The sequence below is a fragment of the Momordica charantia genome (assembly GCF_013281855.1).
Source record: "Momordica charantia cultivar OHB3-1 chromosome 7 unlocalized genomic scaffold, Mcharantia_2.0 BLBB01000007.1, whole genome shotgun sequence".
NCBI classification, from domain to species: domain Eukaryota; kingdom Viridiplantae; phylum Streptophyta; class Magnoliopsida; order Cucurbitales; family Cucurbitaceae; genus Momordica; species Momordica charantia.
This window is the reverse complement of record NW_028275165.1, coordinates 5,782,104-5,794,854: the sequence shown is the minus strand read 5'-3', so window position 1 is coordinate 5,794,854 and position 12,751 is coordinate 5,782,104. Positions and strand designations below refer to the sequence as shown.

The 12,751-nt window shown below is 37.4% G+C and overlaps 1 pseudogene; it reads right to left on the bottom strand.

Moving 5' to 3' along the window:
- Nucleotides 1-10,425: 10,425 nt before the first annotated feature.
- Nucleotides 10,426-12,051, bottom strand: LOC111025581 (berberine bridge enzyme-like 14 pseudogene; annotated as a pseudogene).
- Nucleotides 12,052-12,751: the final 700 nt, after the last annotated feature.

Below are 12,751 nucleotides of genomic sequence, written 5' to 3'. Positions count from 1 at the left end.
TCCAAGAGCTTTCATGTTTGAACAAATGTTTTCTTAAATAGGCAAATTACTTGCAACTCTTGTATGTCAAAGTTCACCAAAAGCTTACAACACATACTCCACTCATGGATGGCATGACTAACTGTCAAAATGCATGTCTAAGTTCAACAAAAGCTTACAACACACATTCCACTCATGCATGCCATGGTTAAGTGTCAAAAAGTGGATTTTTTGAGATTATTTAAATGTTCCAATCAACAAGTTAGTGGAATTTTCCACCAACTTGGTTAAAAACATTATTTTAATCTTCTTAGTCAACTTTTGACTTTCTTGGGTCAAAGTCGACTATTTGACTTTTTTCGGAATCCGACTGTTTGACGAAGTCCATGCCTCTGATTATGAATTCCTATTCATAATTTTAATATTTAAATCCTATTTAAATATTTTGACCAAATTTCTCAATTGATATCATATATCAATTACTTAATTATATCTCATATGATTAACCTAATTCGTACGATTTGAATTATTCCTTCAAAATTTTCCAAGTTTATTCCTATATGAGCTAGCTAGGGGACCTTATGGACCTACAGATCATGAGCTCCAACGAACCGAGATTAACCGGTTAAACTCTCAAGAAAGGCGATCTTTCTTTCCCTCGCACGCCTTTCTTCTTACATGGCCTGTTTCTCCTCCTCCCAGTTCTCCTTCTCCTCTTTCAGCGATTGACACTCAAACTCGAACTTCAGAGCCTTGATCGTCGTTTCTTGAAGTTTGCTTTCGAGGTTAGCTACTTCCCTCTCAAGTTTGATGATTTTCCTTTTGGCTCTTCGAGTTCAAAGCATGAGGGAGGCTCGACATATCGTGGCAGACGACTGGAGGAAGGTTCTTCAGCAACTGGGGAGAGAATAGCAGGGTTTGAAGGAACAGAGGATGGGTTGGACGAAAAAGAAGAAGAGTCTCCTGAATGATCGAAAGAAATTTCCATGAAAGAAACAAGGGGACAGCTCACCTCCTCAGACATTTTCTCTAAACGATAAAAAGAGGAAATGAAGGTTGAATGAAAAATTAAGAGAGGCAAAATCGTTTAAATAGGTATATGTGATTACCGAAGCGTCGATTGAAATTAATTAGAAGCTTAGTTTTGACATTGCTCAGTTCGGACTCAACCTTGGATCTTTTTTCGGTCTCGAGTCTCAAAAGATTGTCTGATGAGGTCTTCAGTTCGGTAAGCTCGTTCTTCAATTATTCATTTAAAGATTTAACCCGAGCAACTTCAGCTTTCATCGCAGAAGTTTCAAACAACAGATGAAGATTTTCTTCTTCCAACTTAGTTTGTTCGACTTTATATTTATTGTTTTCGATGATGCATTTCTCTGACGCTACGAGCACTGCAAGAGTCTCTCGCTTCAAAGTTTTAAATTCCTGCTCCTTCTTGAGCTTTTCTAAAAGCGAGTTATACTTAGCTAATTAAGCGGAGCATGCTTCAGCTTTTTTGGTAGCCTCAGCGATTCTGATTCTATTCTTTCTCCGTGTCACTCTGAGAAAGTTCAATCCCGATGGAAGCCATTCCACAGCATGAAAGAGCCAAGCCCTAAAATTGGTATAAGGTTCAGAAGTTGAGTTCGAATAATGAATACGCGGATTGGGAAAGTGAAGATCGAAGTGCACCTTTGAGATACATGTGGCAGCTTACATGAAGAGCTCGTTTGACGATGAAGGGTTGATACTACGAGCATGGTTGTCTAAATCTTTGGAAAATTAGGGACAGAGCTTGTCCATGAGAGACAAGATATCTTTCCCGCACAAGTTCGATAGAAAGGGAGGAAGATCAAGTGAAAAGTTAGGGGGAGAACCATAAACTTTAAAGGAGATCTCCCTGGCATTTGAAGGGTCAGTAGCAAAAGCCATATTACCTTTTTCAGCCAAAGGTGAGTGAGACTAGACCTCGTCGAGGTCTTGGAGTGATATCCCAGGACCATCCCTCAAGATATCAAATTCGAACTCAGTCCCTCTAGGAGATGAAAGGTTGACATCATGGATGACAGGATGAGCGGTTTCAACGTGAGCACTTGGAAATTCCTCAGGCGGGGCATTTTCAGAAGTAAGGGCAGTAGGAGCGCCGTCATTGCACATCTTCTTCTTCCTCAACAGTTGAGCCCCATCGTCTTCACTCTGAGCAGAATGATCAGCTAAGCGATTGGGTTATCTGTCCTGAGAATAGGCACGTCTGCGCCCCTTGCTTCGTCCTCAAGCGTAGAAGAAGTTAACTTTCTCTTAACTGTCCTCTTTGGGCCGGGAGAACTTGGCAAGAGAGGTCGCCGCTGTTTGGTTTCAACAGTCTAGTCTAAACTGTGGACTGGGGCTGCAAGGTGTCACTCCTCCTACGGGCATCTCCCTGATTGTCCTCAGGCTGCGAGGAACTGGCATGCCTTTTCTCTCCTGTAACCGAACTAGTCACTCCGCCTCCTAGAGGGATATCACGGTGACGTCTACTATTGAATCTGGAAGGTCGAGGATTCATTTCTTCTGTATTTCAAATAAGGCCCTGTCAATGGATCGTTTAAAAAAAGGGGAGAAAGATAAATAAGGAAAATCTTGACCTTACGTGAGTTTGGCTGCAAGCCCGTAGTTCCTCAGATTCCTATTAGTCAAGAGTTCGGGGCTGTAACGATCTCTGGTTGAAAGAACCGCACAACCAGCCAAAACCGATCTAGTTTTTTAGTCAATTCCGATGGAGGATCAATTAGAACTACGAGATTTGGAAAAAGCAATTAATGCGATGAGTATATATACTGCTTATAAAAAATAGGAGAAGATTGAAGAGCTTACTTAACCTACTAAACTCCATGGGAACTTCAAAATAAGGAGCTCCTTCGCTGGTAGTCATTAACCAATTATCCGAGACATAAAACCATTTCTATTTCCAGTTCTTTATGGAGGTGAGACCATTAACAATTGAAGAGAAGTCCTTCTCCATTACTGAGTCATTGAGTAACTTCGCAATAACAGGAACTACGAAATTTGGAAAAAGCAGTTAATGCAATGACTAACCGCACAACCAGCCAAAACCGATCTGGTTTTTTTAGTCAATTCCGATGGAGGATCAATTAGAACTATGAAATTTGTAAAAAGCAGTTAATGCGATAAGCGTATATACTGCTTATAAAAAATAAGAGAAGATTGAAGAGCTTACTTAACCTACTAAACTCCATGGGAACTTCAAAATAAGGAGCTCTTTCGCTGGTAGTCATTAACCAATTATCCGAGACATAAAACCATTTATGTTTCCAGTTCTTTATAGAGGTGAGACAATTAACAATTGAAGAGAAGCCCTTCTCTATTACTGAGCCATTGACTAACTTCGCAATACCAGGAAAACAACTTAAGTAAAATTGGCCAGGGGCCTTGGAAGATTTCTTTATAGTGTGAATGGCTAGCATTTGTTTGACAGATAAAATGCAAGTCCTGTCCTTATAAAATCTCCACCACAGGTATCAAAACCCCATTAAAGTACCCCAATCGTTAGGTGCCAATTGGGTAGGAGCCAAATTGACAGCTGTTAGGGTTGACTTTTTACTGTAGAAACATGTGTCGGTAGTTCTGTTTGACCACGATTTTGACCCCTTTCCCATCATTATTTGCCAAAAAGGATTGCATATTCTTAAAGTAGAACATGCATTGAACATTTCTGGATAAAATTCAACATATGGTACTTTAGTAAAGATATGAGAAAAATACGGTCAAAGTTGGAAAAAATAACAGTTTTCTGTTTTGCAGGAATTGCGCCTGGTGCAATTTTGGAGTCCAACTTTGTCAAAATGTACGTTTTGATTAATGAAGGCCAAAAAGGAAATTTTCTATGTGTTTGAATCAAGCTACAATCGTAAGTCTAAGTCAAATGGAGGTGGTTAGGTGAATCTCAACTCATTCCCACCTAAAATGGTGGGAAATTGAACAACTTCATGGGCCTATTTAAGAAAGTCATTCCTCCAGCAGCAAATCATCCCTTCCAAGCCTGTTTTCAGCTTCATTTATTTCTTCTTCATTGCAAAACTCGTTTTTAGGCTTTAGATTTATATTTTAGTTGTTATTTCCTTGTATTTTCATACTTTTGCTTACCGTATTGTTTTTAATTCAAGTTCTACATTTTGTTCTGCATTTATTATGTTCTTTTTATGTTCTTTAGCAAGTTTACACTCCCTTCACACTCGAAAGAGAAGAGAGTCAAGCTAGAACTCTTTGTATGACTCATTTATTCATTTTAATTTTATGAAAAAAATACTTCCTTTATATTTTCGTGTATTTTCTTTCCTTTAAAAATGTTCTAAATTAGTTATCAACCTCTTTGTGGAATGCCTTAGTCAAAATGATTTGATTTTCAACACGCTTGGGATTTGCCCAGAATTGCATTTGACACTTTTTTGGGTTGGTTTCTAAAAACTTCTCTACGTCTTTTTTCCATTGGCAAGTGGGAACTTGATTTATACACTAAAGCCCAACCGTGAGAAGGGTGAGTTAGGTGAAATAATACGAAATCAATATGGGATGTGACTTAGACATAAGCGCATAAAACATGGTCCTAGACATAGGTCATCTTACTCATAATGCAAATGAGTTGATAAATATTCTCTAGGATTGTAATCACACATAGACATATGATTGTAGGTTACCCTAGCCTATGTAGCAACCAAAAGCGGTAGTGAAAGAGTACAATTCAGTTTCCCAAGAAAAGCTAGAATTGTGCCTGGCGCAATTTCCCAACAAAGTGTGTATTTCCATGTTTTGCATCAAAACTAAGGTAGGAAGCAAAGAGGTTGAGTTTTATTAAATTTCTTGATAGTTAAAACCTCAAACAACAACATTTTATCACTATTTTCTTCGTAAAACACAATTGTATATTTGGACCATTCACTTCATTAAACTGTTTTGAAAGCAACAAGTCTCTGAGGATTCGACCTTGGATTACTCCCAAGTATTACTTTTGACCGTGTGCGCTTGCACAAGTCTCTAACCTTTTTGAAGGTAGAGAAAGTCCCAACAAGTTTTTGACGCTGTTGCTGGAGACTTAAGTTTTTAAAATCATTTTCTTTTTAAGTGAAGTGTTTCATATTGTGATTGTTGCATGCCTCTATTCCTTGAGATTAATTATTATATCTAACCTTAAAGGGCCAATTTTTTTTAGCACGAAGGCTTTCTTGCAGGGGTCCCTAAGGAGGTTAAGGCGAGAATAGAGGTCAAGAAAACAAAAGAAAAACTGAAAGAGAGAAGGAAATGAAAAAATAAATAGGAGGTTACTTGTACTGAGCCAACAACAAGCAAGAGTGTTTGGAATGAAGTATCAATTTATACACAATCTTCCAATGGGAAGTAACATGCCCAAAGCTCCTGTTAATCAATTCTGTTGTTTATATTGTGGTGATATTTGTCATTCAATGGAACATTGTCCATCTAATCCTTCATCTTTTTATTTTCTAGGTCCGCCAAGAAACCAACAAGAATTCAACCCTTATTCAAATCCACACAACCAAGGTTTGAGGGATCATTCAAATTTCTTTTGGGGAGAGCATCAACCTGAAAGTATTCATCCATATGAGCATGAATTCCCACCAAAATTCCCAACACAGCCTCAACAAGAGTACAATCAACCATGGGTGCAAGAGCCAATACAATCGTAAAAAATTTATAGCCTCGAAGAGATGATGATAGATTATATGGCTAGAAATGATGAAGCATTACACAGGCTACAAATCCAAATGGAGCAGATAGTAGATGAACTGAGGAGTAATCCACCAGAAGCAATTCCTAACAATGAGCAAGGTAAGACAATCAATGTATGAAGTGAGCTTGAATATGGCGAACTTGAGCTCCTTGTGGACAACGATGATCCACCAGCCCCTGATGCAATAAACAATGTATGGAAGAATAAGGAAGTTGAACCCGAGAAACCGGTAGAGGTAATTGCACATGAGGTTAGAATAGACCTAAACCCATCACCTCTAAAATTGGACCGCTTTTACCTTTTCCTCGATGCTCTTTAGAGATAACCCAAGACATAAAGATGGAAGAGTTGACCAAACCTATCAAGGATCAAGTAGAAGAGATAGGAGAAGTTGAGATAGATTCAGATGAAAGGTTCTTTGTTAAAGTTTCACCCCAAATTCCAATTTTCAAAAACCAATGCATACAAGTAAGTCACCTACCCCTTGAGCTAGACCTTATAGTATATCGTGCTTTGAAGAAGCGAAAAATGCGACATGACAGTAGCAGAAGAGAGGTCAAATGAGCTTGAGGAAATGAGTGAAAGTTGAAAGCCTTCAACGTTCTTTAAAGTAAAATCAATAGGAGGGAAGATTATACATTATTTTCATGCTGGTTTACTTTTCAGTTTTTTTTTATGTCTTGAACGTTTTAATAATTTCATTTCCTTAGTACAAAATTGAAGTTCCTAGTAAAATAAGCAATGCATAAAGCAAAAAACAGTGAGCATTATTCCATAAGAAGGAACAAAACAAGACTTAAATATGGAATGCCTAGAAAAAGAGTCACTTAGTGGCCCTTTTTTTATTATTCTCATCGGATTAATCGAGAGAGTTTTTTAACCCTTATTTTATTGTTGAAAGCATGTTGGTTTGTTCATGTGTGCTTGGCCATGTTATTTTATAGGTAGAAGTATTTGCTTCAGTTAGACAGAGATGTGTAGTGGATAACATATTTCATATTTAATCTTACAAGTTAGGGTCGTATAAGCATTGACATTCAATAGACCCTAGGCTCTCTTTCATACTTCATACCTTGTTTGCTACTGCTAAAACTACTGTCTATTTGTTAAGCATGCCTAATCATGAAAAAATAATGACAACAGTCCCTCGGTCGGTGTTGAGGGCGTTTTTATGTAAAAAACTTTTTTGTCATCTTTTTGCCAAATTTTTACATTTTATTTAAGGTTTTTTTTTGTGTTTTTGCATTTGAATTTTGCAAGATCAAGATCCAACTCTCCTCAAAATTATGCCAGACACAATTTAAGAAAAGAATTTTTTGATTTTCGAATTGTGGAGCATCGCTTTCATGGGCTTTATTTGGGTTATGTTTAAATGAGCTTTGGTCTATTTTAAAACTAGATGCCCCATTACTGAACCCTAAATATGTTTTAAAACATAAAACAAAAGCCCTAAATATTCCTCTTCCTCATTTACTTTTTTCATCTAAAAAATATCCCCAACTTGTTTTCAAATTTCTCTCATCAAATCTTCAAGATGATGGGATGTGAATCCCGGAGCGGAAGCGGATCATCGTTCATGAATTTTTTAGAAACAAAATCAGATGTGCAAGAATAAGAAATACACGGAAAACTTACATTTGAAGAACTGTTCTTCAACGATTTCCCGACGAACACCACCAAATGGTCTTCCGTGCTATCCTCTTGGTTCTCGAGATCGTGCTTGTGGGAGCACCGACTTGGAACGTAAAGGAAAAATTGATCGAGCAATACAGAGAGATGCCTTGAGAGAAAAAACTGAGAAAAACTTGTTGTTCTTTTCAGCAGAGCAATTGTACCTCAATAACCAACAAAAATGACGTGGGGAGTTACCCCACATCATTAAACTTCCCACTCCCCTGCTAAAATGCAAGGGAGTTCATAATTAATAATATCAATTAATTAATAATATCAATTAATTAATAATATTAATTAATTAATATAATTAATTTATTAAATAATTATTAATCATATTAATAATTAATAAATTTTAATTAATAATTATTAATCTAATTAATAATTAATTAATTAAATAAAAATATTAAATAATTAACATTTAATTATTTAACATTTAATTAAATATCTCATATTTAGTTAAACCATATTCTCTCTTGTATAACCTATAGATTTAATGTACATTTTATGTGCATTAATTTTTAACCTATAGTTTTAATATGAATCATATTCATATTTATTTTATTTGAATCTTATTCAAATGATTTCTCTCATAATATATAGTTTCAAGTTAGATAATGTATCAATATACATCTATTCCCTTGAGCAATTTGAACATTTCAAATTCTTCCAAAAACTTGATCCTCGTTTTATCCGTTTTGAGCTAGCAAGGGGACCTAATGGACCTACAGATCAGAAGTTCCAACGATGAGAGATTAGTCGGTCAAACTCATGGACCGAGTTAATCAACATTCGTTAACTACGGGTTATTCCACTAAAGACCCGCAGTTGCACTCTTCTCACTGTAGAATGTGTTCGTGTCCATGGAAGTCAATCCTTCACGAGTGTTCATAACCACAGATGGGTCAAATTACCGTTTTACCCTTGTGTTATATCTTGCTCCTTAAATACCACTGCTCCTCTAATGAAAATTATTCGATACGAACAATTGTAATTATGTTTAATAGTAAACTTTGAAATAATTGTCAGTCTGATATGTTACCTAATTCAACATTACTGAATAAAATTATACATTCTAGAAATGTGACCCAACAATATTTGAACAGACACGTTGAAAAAAAAATGCATCCACGTGTATTTAGTAAACATCCCATTTCTAATTATTTTCACTTTCTTATTAACATAAATTTAAATATAATTTAACGGATCAACAAATTCCTATTTGGTTGTTTCGGTAGTTGGACTGAGAATTATACCACCACCTACAGGTCAACGAATTCCCTTCAATTTGTGCTTTCGAGTCCTCAATCGTCGAGATCCTCTTGCAAATGGCAGCCTCATTTGGTTGAGTGTTACAAGGTGAATACAAACTCCTCTTTTATTTTGGCTTCTTTAAGTGCCATTTGAGAGTTCTTATTGGCAATAATAATGGTCGTGTAGTGAAATTTCTTCTCCATTGTGGTTCGTGTAGGATCGAATGGCAACACTAGAGGGGGGTGAATAGGGTTGCTTACCACTTTTTCAAAATTAAAAATAAATTTAATGTAATGAACAATTATGCAATCAATAAAAGAAGATTAACAAGAAGATGAAACATTGAACACAATATTTAAGTAAATCTATATGCAATCTACCAAGATTCAAAGTAGATAAATACTGAATTTAAAAGAGAGAAGAGAAGAGAGTGGTGACACCGAGAATTTTTATAGTGGTTCGGAAATTCCTACTCCAGTCCCCAAGACTCCTTCTTGGGTATTTTACTGCAGTGGCTCTCTTAACGGGTGAGAACCAAACCGATCGACCCTCTTTTTGTCCTAGGCTAAAGAGAAACCCAAAATCCTTTTTACTGGTTCAGGATCCAACCAATTTAGTTTTCTCACAACCCAAGGTGTACCTACACCTTAATACAAAACCCAATTTGAAAATATAAAATTCAAAAACAAAGTGGATTACACAAATTTTGTACCAAAGCAATGGCTAAAAAGCCACACTCTAATGAATCTCTCACAAAAAAATTGAGCAAGTTATGTGTAGGAGAGAATGAAGATTTTGCAAAAGTTGAGAGGAGAATTTGAAAACAAATGATTTTGCTTTGATAGTTGGTGTATAGAATGATGGAATTTGGTGGCTTTAAATAGAGTTTCTAGGATGAATTTTGGCCATTGGATTTAGGGCAACAAAGGATGAATGGTATAGATTAAGATGTGAGGTAAGGAAATGAAATGAAAACATAATTATGGTGATTAAAAGAAATTGGTGGAGATTGAGAAATCATTGAGATTGTGAGTGATTGAAGAGATTGAGAGTGATTGAGGAGATTGAGAGAAATTGGTGGAAATGGATTTGTGGAGATTGAAAGCGCCACGTGTCATCTTCTCATTTGTTCGATTGTTGGATGCCACGTCAGCATAAGTATGTCCTCTTGATGCCACATGTCAACTTCTAAGCGGTCCACCTGTCCATGTCACCCACCATGTAGGATTTGTCCACTTGTCCACGTCACCCGCCACGTAGAATTTTTCTCCAAATTTGTTTTGATCATAACTTCTTCGTTTAAACTTCGATTTGAGTGATTTGACAGGCATTTGTTTCGTCTTTTCGAGCTCTACACTATAGACACTTTGAAACACTCAAATTGTTAGTTTATACTTTGTTTGTGATCATCAAAATATTTGGTTTGATTGAAGCCATAAAGCTAACAGTTCGGCCTATATGGCCTAATGAATTGCAATTCAATAAAGTTTGTCCTTGGCGATGGACAGGGGTTCAGGGCAATTATCTTGACTTGCTTTAATCTTTGATTCGAACATATATAGATTAATAGGTCAATCAAAGATTATGATTCAATCCCAGAAAACTACTAAAGAATGCGGTTAATAATTGTTAATTAACATTCAATGATAAAGCTTTCCATTGATTAGTAACACGAATTGTAGAAATCAGGAATTAAAAGCTGTGCCAAGCCAATAAATTTTCTCAAATACATAACAAAACCATAATTAGAAGCCCAAGATACAATATTATTAGACGATCGTATCAATTCACTCACAACATCAACGAGTACAGATACTCTGTTCATTTCTGAAGAAATTTTCATGATCAACCTTCGTCTTCACGCTCACCAATCTCTCAAAATTCCCCTTAAAGTACTTTGCCCCGTAAACCTTACCTTCCTCCATGCTCCAATGGGCAGTGCTCCTTACGTCGATATCCCTGTAATTCAAGAACGCCTCTATCGGATTCTTCGACACATAAGGCGTCATCACTTCGTACAATCATCTCACCAATGCAATATTCTCCTCAGCCACTTCATCGCCCCCTTCCTTCGAGTTCGCAGAGTACTGGAGTTTGAATTTTACTCCTGCTCTGTGGGAAAATGGCGTCGCTGCGTCTGAAATCTGGCTCATCCTCCCTCCATAAGGGCTCCAAATGAGACCCACTTCCTTAATTTCAATAACCGCCTTCGAGATTGCTTCTATCCCTTCTCTCGAAATGGGTTCTCTCACGTAGTCCGATTTCCGTTTGAGAAAGGGCAAAGATGGGATTTCCCTGCTTAGTAAGGCCTCTGGGGCCGTCCCATTTGGGAAATTAAACCAAAACAGAACAGATTGAATCCAACTAATTTCACTACACTTCTGTTTCTGCAGTTTCAAACTGGATATGTTCTGATTCACAATCTCTAAAAGTTTCTCCGCTCGCCCAAGATACAAACCCACCAATGACGCCTTCCCTGTCATTTCCGCCTTATTCTTTCCTTTGGAAGCATGTAGCTTTAGTCTTATGAATAAATTCTCATCTAGCTTGTCTGCAACTTGCAGCCATTGCCAAACGACATCCGCTGCTCCTTCTTCTATGGTTCTGCCAACATTAAACACTGTAACTATTGAAGGGACTGTAACTAGCTTTATCTTCCATGAGAGAATGACTCCAAAGCTCCCTCCTCCCCCTCCTCTAATGGCCCAGAACAAATCCTCTCCTATTTGTTTTCGGTTTAGAATATGACCATGTACATTTAAAATTTGTGTATCCATTTACAATTTGTGTATCCATTTAAAATTGTAACTAGCTTTATCTTCCATGACCAGAACAAATTTTCTCACTAAATTGTCGTACCCGCCTCCTGAAATATGTCCACCAGTACCCATCCTCGGGCAAACACCTCCAGGGAAGGCGTGGACTCCGCTCCTCTTTGCAATAGCGTAGTAAAGTTCCCCCATGGTGGCCCCTGCTTGAACCCAAGCGCTTTGGTCCGCGGTATTAACATTAATGGCTAGTAGATTAAATAGGTTGAGGATGATGAATGGCTGTTGGGAGATGTAGGAGAGGCCTTCGTAATCATTGGCCGCCGTTGCGGATTCTGATGTGCAGACCAACGCGTTTGGCACAAATAATAATTGCTTGGACATGAGATTCGTTTTTCGCCGTGACAATGGCAACTGGCTTTGGGTTTGGGGGTTCTGAAATCGAGGGTTTCTGATGTAGAAATTGAGAGTTGGTAAGAACGAAGAATTGTTGGGAGTGAAGATGGTTTCAGAGATGAGGAAATTTGGCTGCCCGTTGCTGGATAGACATTGGAGAAAGTTCCATTCAGCACAATAACTGGTAGACACCCATGGCGACAAAATTAAAATGACAGAGAAAACTGTAAGGATCGAGGAAGATGCTGATGAACTCCACATTTCTTTAAGAAAAATAGAACGTTGGGAATTTTTTGAATTGTGATTCCTTGTCTTAGGCGTGTTTATAAAGGTGGCATGAGGACGAAAAGACTCTATTCCAGCTGTGTAACGACCCAGAATTTCCCCCACAGTTCTAAGTCACGTTAACTACCCAACTGATTAAACTTAACCCCAAACGCATGATGCCCACTCCCTATGCAACAATTACATACAATCAAGTTCCACCTCTGGTCAATTCAACAATAAATCAATTTCATAGAATATCATTCAACAACATCCGTGGACAACCTCACGAGGCAATTTTATTATTCAAACTAGGCAAAACTCAATGAATGGTAGACAACTAAGATAGACACCTATCCTGAAATAAAGTCAATACCAAGTGGGAACCTCCCAAATTATTCAAACACGAAGAAATAGTTTATTGACCATAACATAAGGTCTTAATTAATAACTTAAGCTAAGCAAGAATGACTAAGCAGCCTATGGTCCTCGCTCGTCATGCCTCCTCTGTCTCATCACCATGGTCGCCCACGAGTCCTTCACCTGAAACAATCATTGTAGAGGGGGGTGAGTATATAAAATATACTCCGTAAGTAGCCCTCACCAACAACACACACACATCATACTCAACTAAATCATGAAACATTCATAGTCATGTCTTTCATCACATCATGCATTCAAACATAGACACATCCCA